We start from the raw sequence: 12,884 nt of genomic DNA, 5'->3' as shown, positions 1-12,884 counted from the left end.
TACAAAAAATTAAATTTTTTTGATATTTGCTGAATTCACAAAACCCCTTGTATCATTGTATCGAGTGTATTATTGCATTCAAACACAATAGTGTAAGCTTGTTGTTGGAAAAGTTCATACAAAAATTAAATACACTTATACACTTTTATTTTGTATGTTTTTAAAAAGTTGTATTGGTTTACAGCTATAAATTTCTCTGAGGGTATATGTGAGAGAGTAATTTGAAAAAAATGAGAGTCGGTCTACTTGTTATACATACTACGCTTTCAAAAATATTCATACAATATACAATGGGTGTTCACAAACTAATAAACAAAAATTGTATTTAATACAAGATACACGATAGAAATTGTTGTGAATTCAGCAATTGATTCAGTGATATGCTTATAGTAGTGCACAGTGGGGCAGAATTGAAATTAAATCTAGCATTTCTAAACGGCTGGTCCGATCGGGATTAAATTTGAATTGGGCGTAGCCAAGGAGTATTCCAGTTTAAATTATTAAAATGGGCCCTACAAATGCTGCAGGGGCGGCGCTATGGGGGCTCAAAGTAGGGTACCTTCGATATGTAAAATTTTTAAACACGTGCCATTTTTTTGTTTCCCATCCGATTTCAAAGAATTTTATATTTTTGGAAAGCGCACGGCTAGATATTGTAAAAGCATGCTTGTATGTGCTTTATTTAAATTTAAATAATAAAATTTAAATTTTAAAATTTTGCCATACCTTGGTCCGCTTTTTTAAAAATATAGGGCGCAATTTTGGACCGAATGGACTCAAATTTTTCTTGTTAGTTAGACAACTAAGTTGCCAACAACACACAAAAGATTTCAGAGCAATATCAATTGCGAATCCAAAAATAACCGATTTTCAATTTAAAAATTAAAAAAATAGTATATTTTTGCTGTTTTTTGGACAAAAAGGTGACTTAACTCTTTTTTATTAAAAAATAACTTTCTTTAAGAACATATAACAATTTTATGTTTTTCTATAAAGTTTCTTTACGGAGAACATTTTGGTATAAAAAAAATGTCCTATTTTTCGAACATGTCGGCCCTACTCCCTTTGGAAATTGACCTATTTTTTATCAAAATTTCAAGTTTGGGCCACATGTTCTAAAATCCCAAAGCTGGGCTCAGAAAACGGAAAGCAGTTTTGTTAACCCTGATGTATTCCCTATTTATCACTAAAGTATTTACACAGCCCAAAAGGAAATATTTGTTCAATTCACAACTGACGTTGTACATTCGTATGAGTTATAAGTCGTCTGAATCTACAATAGTTGTACAAATGTTGTTGATAATTTCTATATTTTTTACATATGTTTTTCGAATGTTGTATGAAAGTTTAAGTGTTACCAAAAGTTCATATTTTTACATAAACAAAAAAATTAGACAATTTTAGTGTAAAATAATAACCAAACGGTAACACTGAAATCAGTTGATTTATTTAATTTATGAAAAACGATAATTTGTTTTAAATACACAGAAAAAAGTTTCAACATAAATATTATGATTCGATTTCATTGATTACAATTCTTAACATTTATAAATAATGTCTTAAATAGTATGATTTTTTTCATATTTTATGTTTTCAAACAAAATCTAGAAGGCTTGAAAAAAATATTTCAATTTCATTTATGTATTTTTTTATGTTCAAAAATGTTTGAAATTTTCCTTGGAAAATTTTTTTATGATTTTCAGCTACAAATTTATATATTATGCGCGAAAATGATTAAATCGTTTTAAGAGGATGCTTTTAGGTTTATGAATGTTTTATTATGTTTAATGATAATTTTTAAGTTTCAGATATTTTTTATTTATCTTAAAATATTGGCCAATATATGGCTATTATGCAAATATTTTTTAACTAATTCATTATATAATGCAATTATAATGCAATTATAATGCAATTTATTACAAAATATTATAAAATTTACGTAAAAAAAGCAAAAATTTCCGTCATGTACAATTTTATAATATTTATGAACATGTTCTTATTCTGAATGAAAATAATTTGGGAAAAAAAAGTCAAGTTCGATTAATAATATTTATTACAAAATTCATTTCAATTATGAATTTCTTTTTTCTGTGTATTTGTCAATTGTTTTCATTTTTATGCAATGCAGATATTAGTTTGATATTAATAATGATTTTACATATTATTGGACTTTGGAATCTTTTGTTTTAAACTCCTTCTTTTGCCATTTTCAAGACTTAACAAGGTATGCTTACGATTTGGCGAAAATTGTGTTCACAACCACAATAGTTGTATCATACAATGTACAACATACAACTACGTTGTGAATTGGACAATTGACTCTATGAGCAAAATTGTAAAAAATACCATTTTTGGGATTTTCGCTCCAATTTTCAGGTATTTCGGGATTCTTTTTGACCTTTTGACAAGTTTTTTTACACCTTGTTATTTAGAATGAGAAACTTAAAAAACGCTGAAAATTTCATTGAGTTTCGCTAATAAATAAAGATTTTATACATATTCATTGAGTTTCTAAAACATAAATTTATATCAAAATTTTAATAGGATTGCAAATATTAGGAACAATTTGATCCACATTCATTCCGAGCTATATTGTTTTGTTTAGATAAGTTAATTTTTGGTCTTACAAAAAAAATTTCAAGTCAATATCTCAATTAGATTCAAAAATATGCCACTTTAAAACTCCGTCCTTCTAAAATATTGCACTTTTTCATACTAAATTTTTTTTATAAATTTTCTTAATATTTTATTCAACACAAATCATTGGTTCTGACTCAGTCACAATAAGAAAATTTATACAAATTCTTTAGTATGACAAAGTGCAATATTTTTGAAGGTCGGAGTTTTAAAGTGGCATATTTTTGAATCTAATTGAGATATTGACTTGAAATTTTATATTTTTATTAAATAGTATATTTTCAAACTGTTGACTATTGTCAAATTTTAAATATTTTAAAATAGTACTAAATCTACTACTAAATTAAGAGGTAGTAAAATAAAAAAATAGTATATTTTTATTCAATTTGCTTTATTGGCTTTTCAAAACTGTTGACTTTAACACAGTTTTAAATATATCAAAATAGTACTAAATCTACTACTAAAGTAAAAAAGCACTAAACCCAGTACAAAAACTTAATTATTTTAATAGAATTACATTGTCATTTTTGAAATTATACAGACTTATTACTTAATTAACACTTTTCAAATAGTACTAAATCTACTACTAAAATAAAAAGATAATAAACTTAGTAAAAATCTTAATTTTTGATATTACTTTATTGTCATTCTTAGAATTAAGCAGGCTTATCAGCTTTTTACCATTTTGCAAATAGTAATAAATCTACTACTAAAATAAAAAATTAGCACTCTTAGTAAAAATCTTAATTTTTTATACTACTTCATTGTCTCATTTAAAAATTATGAAGGCTTATCACTTATTTACCATTTTGGAAAAAGTACTAAATCTACTACTAATTTTAGAAAGCTTTTTTTTCGAATATGTAGTAGATATTAAATTTTTTAATATTTTTAAAAAGTATTAATAAAATATTTTCACTTTTAATACTTTTATTACAAATTTTTAAAATAGTACTAAATCTACTACTAAATTAAAAAGTATTATATTTATAAAAATCATCAATTTACTCTAATATTGTTTAAATTAAATGACTAAAGATTAAAATTTAATATTTTCAAAAAATAATTCATTAACTACTAAACCCAAAACGTAGTATTTTTTTTGACATTTTTTTTTATTTTAATTTAAATTTTTTTAATTTTTAGTTTCATCCTTTGGCATTTTAGCTGGCGCTAGTTAACATTAAATTACATTTGTAATAGAAGCATGATGCATGGCATTTTTAATTAATGCACAATATTGAATTACTATTCATACTTGCAACCGAAACCAAAATCAACCAAACATCCAACCTCTATTCAACCAACAAACAATTGGGTTTATTAACACAATAATAAAAACATTGGTTATAAGTATATTCTACCAGAGTAAACAGGCATCATCATATTTGAGGGCAAAGGGATAAAAGGACATGCATAAAACCAAACAAAAGTCTAAAAATGTCATTTTGAAAAACTCGGTAAATATTCATTATTTTAGTTAATACAGTTGCAGTGACTCATGTTGTGAGTAAATTTTCTACGGAGTTGAAGGTTTAAATTTATGTGTTTTAAATAAAAATTGTAATACTTGTTTAAACATTTTTCTTTAAAGCAAACATTATGAATAATTTCATGTATTTCAACAAGTATTTAAAGTGCCGCCCTGATTTTTGCCAACTCACATTTGATTCTATTAAAACAACACAAAGTGAAAGAATAAAGTATCGAAGAAAGATAAATATTTATTTATTATTTTAGTAACAAAAGATGTACTTACAAGTCATTAATCATATTAATAACTTTAATTATTGACGCATATGTTTGATGCTATAAAATATGAATATGTGTTATAGATATGACATGAATTGCTTGAGGTCAAAAACACTTCAATAAAAAATAGAACAAATTCAATGAATGGAAAATTTTGAAGGTAAATAGAGAGATGAGACAGAGAAGAAAAGAATTATAGGTGAAAAAATTATTTAAAAAAAAAACTAAAAATTAAAAAAAAATATAAAAAATTTCTTACAGGTTCTACCGAGATTTGAACTCGGATCGCTGGATTCAAAGTCCAGAGTGCTAACCATTACACCATAGAACCGTATAATAATCTGTTGTCAAATGCTTGTTTTCTACTTGGCCTTAAATTGGTAACAACAGAATGTGGGAAAAAATAGTTTTGGTCAAGTTATTTATAGTTTGGTGTATGATCATTTAATGATAATGAAAACAAAAAGAAAATTTATAATGGGTTTAGTTAGGTATTAGCTGGCCTTTATTTTTTGTTGTTACAGCAACAACAAAAATAACAAGAAATAAAGAAAACTTATTAATAGATGAAAGACAATGGGCCAGAGTTTTATTTTACAAAAATAATTTATTTATATAAATTTATAACTAGGTGAATTGCTGTAAGCTTTTTAAGCAAAGATGATTATGTTAATTTTTTTTAGATTTTATTTAAAAAAAAAATCGCAAAATATTCATTTTTATTTAACGTAGTTTTGCTGATAAATGTAGTAGTAAATCTACTACATACTAAATTTAGCAAGGTAAAACACTGAAATTGTTATTGTTTTGTTCAATATACTTTATTAGCTTTTCAAATTTATTGACTATAATAAAATTTTTAATGTTTTAAAATAGTACTTAATCTACTACTAAATTAAAAAATAGTAATCTTAATGAAAAAATAAATTTTTAAATATTTCGTCATTGGAATTCTTAAAATTATGCTGATTTTTGACTTGTTTTCAAATTTAAAAAATAGTACTAAATCTACTACTAAAATAAAAATGTAGTAAACTTTATAAAAAATTATTTTATAATACTTTTTCTTTTTTCTTCTTAAAATTATGCAACTGTTTCACATATTTTCAATTCTTGAAATAGTACTAAATCTACTACTAAATTAAAACACTAGTAAACTAAATAAAAATATAATTTTTTTAATATTAATAAATTTCAATATCTAAAATTTAGAAATTTTAACTTATTTTCAATTTTTCAAATAGTATTAAATCTACTACTAAAATAAAAAAGTTTTAAATTTCATAAAATGGTATTTTTTTAAATATTTATTAATTTTCATTCTTAAAGTTAAGCATCTGTTTCACTTAATTTCAATTTTTGAAATAGTACTAAATCTACTATTAAATAAAATCCAGTAGTAAACTAAATAAAAATTTAATTTTTTCTAATTTTAATAAAATTAAATTTCTAAAATTGAGTAATTTTTACTTATTTTAAAATAGTATTAAATCTACTACTAATTTTAAAAATTTAGTATAATTATAAAAAAAGTATATAATTTATTAAATTTTCTTTATTTGTTATTATAATATGTTGACTATAATAAAAATTTGTAATTGTTAAAAAGTACATAATCTACTACTAAATTTAAAAAGTTGTAAACTTAATAAAAAAGTGTATTTTTAAATATTTTGTCTTAAAATTATGCAGATTTTTCACTAGTTTTCAAATTTTAAAATAGTACTAATTCTACTACTAAAATAAAAATGTAATAAACTTTATATAAAAGTGATTTTATAATACTGCTTCAGTTTTCTTCTTAAAATTATGCAGCTGTTTCACTTATTTAACATTTTTGATATAGTACTAAATCTACTACTAAATTAAAAAAAGTTTTAAATTTCATAAAATGTTTTTTTTAAGAACTTATTCATTTTCCTTCTTAAAATTATGCAGATTTATCAATTATTTTAAATTTTTTAAATAGTACTAAATCTACTAATAAATTAAAACACTAGTAAACTAAATAAAAATGTAATTTTTTTAATATTAATAAATTTCAATTTCTAAAATTTAGAAATTTTAACTTATTTTCAATTTTTCAAATAAAATTAAATCTACTACTAAAATAAAATGTTTTAAATTTCATAAAATGGTATATTTTTAAATACTTATTCATTTTCCTTCTTAAATTTATGCATCTGTTTCACTTATTTTCAATTTTTGAAATAGTACTAAATCTACTACTAAATAAAATCCAGTAGTAAAATAAATAAAAATTTAATTTTTTTAATTTTAATAAATTTAAATTTCTAAAATTGAGTAATTTTTACTTATTTTCATATTTGAAAATAGTATTAAATCTACTACTAATTTCAAAATTTAGTATAATTACAAAAAGTATATAATTTATTAAATCTGCTTTATTTGTTATTATAAAATGTTGACTATAATAAAATTTTTTAATTTTTTAAAAAGTACATAATCTACTACTAAATTTAAAAATTAGTATACTTAATGAAAAAGTGAATTTTTAAATATTTTGTCTTAAAATTTTCACTAGTTTTCATATTTTAAAATAGTACTAATTCTACTACTAAAATAAAAATGTAATAAACTTTATAGAAAAGTGATTTTATAATACTGCTTCAATTTTCAAAAGATTTTTCATTGGTTTTCAAATTTTAAAATAGTACTAATTCTACTACTAAAATAAAAATGTAATAAACTTTATGTAAAAGTGATTTTATAATACTGCTTCAGTTTTCTTCTTAAAATTGTGCAGCTGCTTCACTTATTTAACATTTTGAAATAGTACTAAATCTACTACTAAATTTAAAAAAGTTTTAAATTTCATAAAATGTTTTTTTTAAGGACTTATTCATTTTCCTTCTTAAAATTATGCAGATTTATCAATTATTTTAAATTTTTTAAAATAGTACTAAATCAACTACATACTAAAATAAAAAAGTATTAAAGTTCAGAAAATGTTTTATTTTAAATACTTCATCATTTTGCTTCTTAAAATTATGCAGGCTTATTTTCAGTTTAAAAAATAGTATGTACTAAATCTACTACTAATCTAAATAGTAGTATACTTAAGAACTCATATATTTTGTTCAATATGCTTTACATATTATACAAATACATTAACTATATTACTATTTGTAAATGTTTAAAATAGTATTAAATCTACTACTAAAGTTAAAAAGTAGTAAACTCAATAAAAAAGTATATTTTTTATTATTGATTAATTTTTATTATTAAAATATTGCAAATTTTTTATATATTATAAATTTTTAAAAAGGTACTAAATCTACTACTAAAATAAAATAATCCTAAATTTCATTAAATGGGATTTTTTAAATATTTATTAATTTTCGTTCTTAAAATTAAGCAGGTTTATCCTTTATTTTAAATTTTTTAAATAGTACTAAATCTACTACTGATCTAAAAATAGTAGTATACTTAAGAACTCATATATTTTGTTCAATGTTCTTTACATATTATACAAATACATTGGCCCATAATCATAGTCAAACACTAAAGTCGGTTCTTTTTAAAAACAACTTTAATATAAAAACCAGCTTTTAATTATTTTGCAACTATAGTCAAAATTATAGGTAGACCTAAAGTCCACTCTTAAGTAAAGACGACTTTATTTCTCTTAAAATATACTTTATTTCTGACTATGATTATGGGCCATTATCTATATTAATACTTTAAAATGTTCAAAAACCACTAAATCTACTACTAAAGTTAAAAAGTAGTAAACTCAATAAAAAAAGCAAAATATTGATAATTTATTAATTTTCATTATTATTATTTTCAATTTTTGAATTAGTACTAAATCTACTACTAAATAAAAAATTCAAAAATTCATACTTTTTGTTCCGTATGCATTATATGTTTTTCAAAAATGTTGACTATTATCTTACTTATATTAATTTAAAATAGTACTAAATTTACTAAATTAAAATAGTAGTAAACTTAAAAAAGAAGAGCTTTTTTTAAATACTGCTTAATTGTGATTATTAAAATCTTGTAGATTCTTCATTAATATTTAAATTTTAAAATAGTACTAAATTTACTACTAATTTTAAAGATATATAAAATTATTAATTAAGTAAACAGTATATTTTTCATTGAATTTGCTTTAATTGTTTTTCAAAAACGTTGGTTATATTACTATTTTGCAAACTTTTAAATAGTATTAAATCTACTACTAAATTACAAAAAGTAGTAAACTTCAAAAAAGATCATTTATTAATATGTTATTCTTAAAATTATGCGGATTTTGTATTATTTCAATTTTTTTCAAAATAGTACTAAACTAAAGAAATGGTATATTTTGTTATATTTGTTTTAATTTGTTCTAAATATGATGACTATAGTTGAATTTTTAATATTTTAGAATAGTACTAAATCTACTACTAAAATCAAAAATTATTGTTCAATTTGCTTTATTAGGTTTTCAAATATCTTGACTATAGTAAATTTTTTATACTTTAAAATAGTACTGAATTCACTACTAAAGTAAAAAAGTAGTAATTTGCTAAATTGGGTGCATTTTTTAATATAGTTTTATTGTTGTTCTAGAAATTATGCTGATTTTTCAATCATTTTCAAAATTTAAAATAGTACTAAATCTACTACTAAATAAAAAAATGTAGTATATTTTAAAAACTCATACTTTTTGTTTAGTATGCGTTATTTGTTTATCAAATATGTTGGGTATAGTACAATTATTAATATTTTAAAATAGTATTAAATCTACTACTAAAGTAAAAAATTAGTATAAAATTAGAAACATTTTTTTTAAATATTTCTTAACGGTTCATCTCAAAATAAACCAGATTTTTTAACTATTATAGAATTTTAAAATAGAACTAAATCTACTACTAATTTAGTACTTTTCTATCTTCTACTAAATTCTAAATCATACATTTTTTAGTATTAAAAGTTAAGATTTCAATACAATTCTTTATTTAACTGTCCTAAATACTTATATCATAATAATGCCATCCACATCTCCCTCACATTTTAACCTCATACTAAAACGTTCATTTACCTTTATCCTAACAACCCCTTAACAATAGAACAAAATGTGAGAATGTAAGGCAAACGCATCATTATTCTTAATCTTCATAATTCTGCATACCTTAAATAACGTTTAATTATGGTGCTTAAAAGAAAGAAATTACTTCTTTCACAAAAGCTAAAGACTTTTTAAACACTTTAAGTGTGTGTTGCCAGCAGAAGCAACAACAATTACGTATGTTGAGCAATTGTCGTCATCGTCATCAACAACAAGTACAACAATTAGCCAACAAATAACTTTATACCGACGTGTATTAAAATAAACTAGCAACTGGAACAAGTAATGATGGGGTATTTTATAATATTTAAAACGAATTATTTTAGCCCTGCTACTAAATCTCAAGAGGAGAGAATTTATGCCAATTTATGAGTCAGACTACAAATGAGTCTAAAATGTTTATGTCAAGAATAAGTCAGATTATTTTCATATCTTCTTTTGCATGTAAAATATGTTTAGATTCAATTTTCATTAAAAATATTTACCAAGTTACAAATGCAAAACCAAACTGAAATACCCCTCATATATTAAAAGTAGTTTTCACAAATGTGCAATATTATAACATGGTTTTAGTACAAAATGTTTACAAATAAGAACGTTTGTGAACTAAAGCAAGTTAACTTTATATCTGTTCAATCCGGATCTTAAATACCCTTTATCTATATTTAGTATTGTATAAATTACACTCGTTACAACATTCATGCCCACACCCACATTCTGAGTTGGCAGTTGTTGTAGTGTTCTAAATACAACAACAATCAAAATTACAAAAACCTGTTAGCTTATACACATTACAACAACAAACTATACAGTAATAATGTTAAAAATTGATTTTTATTGAAAAACTCTATGTTTTTCGAGGTTGTCTCACACTTTGGTTCATAGCTCTTTTTCTATTGAACCGATTTTAATGATTTTCTATACCAAATATCCTAGGATAACGATAAACATTTTGGATGAATTTCATTAATTTCTTGTTTGAATTTTGAGCAAGAGAGTGTTTTACACACACACAAATGGTCATAATTTTCAAATAAGCAATAATATAAACTATACATTTAATAGAATCTAAAATAAATATTTCTAGATCGAAACCAACGACCAACCTCTTTCACCACAAATAGTAGCGCAGTATATAAAAACTGTAAATAACCTTTTACGTTCAAAATAGTTAAATGTTCTATGTGCAGCAATGCGTTAACAACATCAGGGCAACACAAATAACAAAAACAACAATAACACATAAGTATAACAAAAACAACAACAATAATGTAAAGAATAATAATAATAAAAAAAAATACATTGACAAATAACAAATTTCTAAACATGTAATGCAACACTATATTACAAGGATATAAGTATGAAGGATTCTCCAGAAGAGTCAAAAAGTTGATGGTGTTGTAAACAATAGCAGTGAGAAATATTAATTGTGTACAGGGAAGAAATTATATAAGTTATTGCTGGTGCTGCCATAATTTCTTTTGTTTTATTGTAATTAATGCTAAAGGTTATAATTATTTTAACATTTGCTTGAGATGTTATAAAATGTATTATTAGAGAAAGTTATTAATGTCATAATTTGAGACTTGAGTTTGAGTTTGTGTAATTAAATTTTTTCTTTTATTTTAAAGTTGGATTAAAGTGGTGATTATTGAAATGTTACATGGAAGTTTGGCTATACCAAAGCATATGGTAAATGTGCTCCATCGGTGAGATGGTTTGTGTGGTTCAGAAATGGTGATTTTGCAACGGAAGACAAATATCTCCCAGACCAACCAAAAAAGTTTGAAGACCAAGAATTGGAGGTCTTCAAACTCCATGAAGATTGTTGTAAAAATCAACAAGAGCTTGCAGAATCATTGGCAGCTACTCAAACAGCATTTTCAAAACGTTTACGAGCTGCAGGATTCATTCAAAAGCAGGGAGTACCATTCGATTTGAAGACGAGAGACCTCGATAGAATTGATGCTTGAACGCTATAAAAGAAACTAATTTTTACACCGAATCATCACTTGCGATGAAAAATGTATCCATTTCAATAACTCGAGGTGTAAGAAGCGATCGACACCATAGCCAAATATATATGGCGCTAAGGTAATGCTATGTATTTGGTGGGACTAAAATGGTCCTATCGATTATGTGCTGCTGAAATCTGGTCAGACCATCACAGGGAACATATACGGAATGCAACTGATTCATTTGAAGTGAGCATTGACCGAAAAACGCCCAGATATGAAACCGTAATACTATTTAGAATAAAGGTGTTGGGAATTTTTGCCTCACCAACTTTACAGTCGAAACCCTGCCCTTTCCGACTATTATTTGTTTCGATCGATGCGGAACGATCTCTCTTGGATACTCTTAATTTGTTCTTTGCCTAAAAATATGAGCATTTTTATTGACTCGGAATCCATATGTTGCTAGAAATATAGGAAAATGTCTTAGCTAATAATGACCAATACTTTGAATAGATTTATATTGTACAAATATTTCAAAATAAAAAAAGTCATACACCCAATTCAATATCTAGTTTTGTGATTTTCATGTGTGCATTTAATCTGCAAAAAGAACTACTCAAAGCTTCTTTTAAAAATTAAACAAACTGAACAATACTCCATTGACCAAAGGTCAATTATTTGCATAGCATTGACCATTCAAATCGCGGTCTCCAATTTGTATAAGGGATGTCAATCGGAATCGATTTTAACAAGTACTGGTAATTATGGAAATTTAAAAAATTCCGGAATCCGATTTCGGGATCTGCTAAACCCCAAGTATTAAGTTTTCTCGTTTTCTACCTTTAATTAACATCGAAAAGATTTGATTATTGTGATAACAACAGTGCGCAGAATCAAAATAGTTTGGAAATAACACTCCAATCTCAGAGAGTTTATGTTTTGGATGCTAAAATAAAATATAAAACACAATTTTGTTAGAAAACAAGATATATATTAAGAAGTATCTGCAAATAAGATTTTCAACTTTCATTAGGTAATATAATGTATCCACCTACTTTCACATGTAATCTTGATACAATTGGATTTTGGATTTTTTAAGGTCAAAAATAAGTTTTGTGCTATCAATTCCAAAATGCATGGAATTCAGGTCAAAGAAAAGTATTGGGGTATTGTTAAAAGAGAAATGAATGCTACAAGAAAGCAGTTCAATGATATGAACAAACATTTGAAAGATGATAGAAATCACAAAAAATCATTAAGTGAAGGGATTCCAAAAGAACTTCAAAATTCATACTCAATGATTTAGAATGTATCAAAATGATATTTTTTGTATGAAAGTGGTTTACTGAATATCGTTTTGGCCGTACAAGCACGGAAGATGCCGAACGTTCTGGAAGCACAGTTGAGGTCTCAACTTCCGACGTTGGCCGATCGGAGATCGAAAGTGTGATAAATTG

The 12,884-nt window shown here is 24.1% G+C and overlaps 1 non-coding gene across 1 annotated transcript; it reads right to left on the bottom strand.

The window, feature by feature from the left end:
- Positions 1 to 4,648: 4,648 nt before the first annotated feature.
- Positions 4,649 to 4,720, bottom strand: TRNAQ-UUG (transfer RNA glutamine (anticodon UUG)). Its single transcript has one exon. It is a non-coding gene; the product is annotated as a tRNA-Gln (tRNA).
- Between the last annotated feature and the right edge of the window lie 8,164 nt (positions 4,721 to 12,884).

Source organism: Calliphora vicina, chromosome 2 (assembly GCF_958450345.1).
Source record: "Calliphora vicina chromosome 2, idCalVici1.1, whole genome shotgun sequence".
Lineage (NCBI taxonomy): Eukaryota > Metazoa > Arthropoda > Insecta > Diptera > Calliphoridae > Calliphora > Calliphora vicina.
This window is presented reverse-complemented; position numbering and strand designations above follow the sequence as displayed.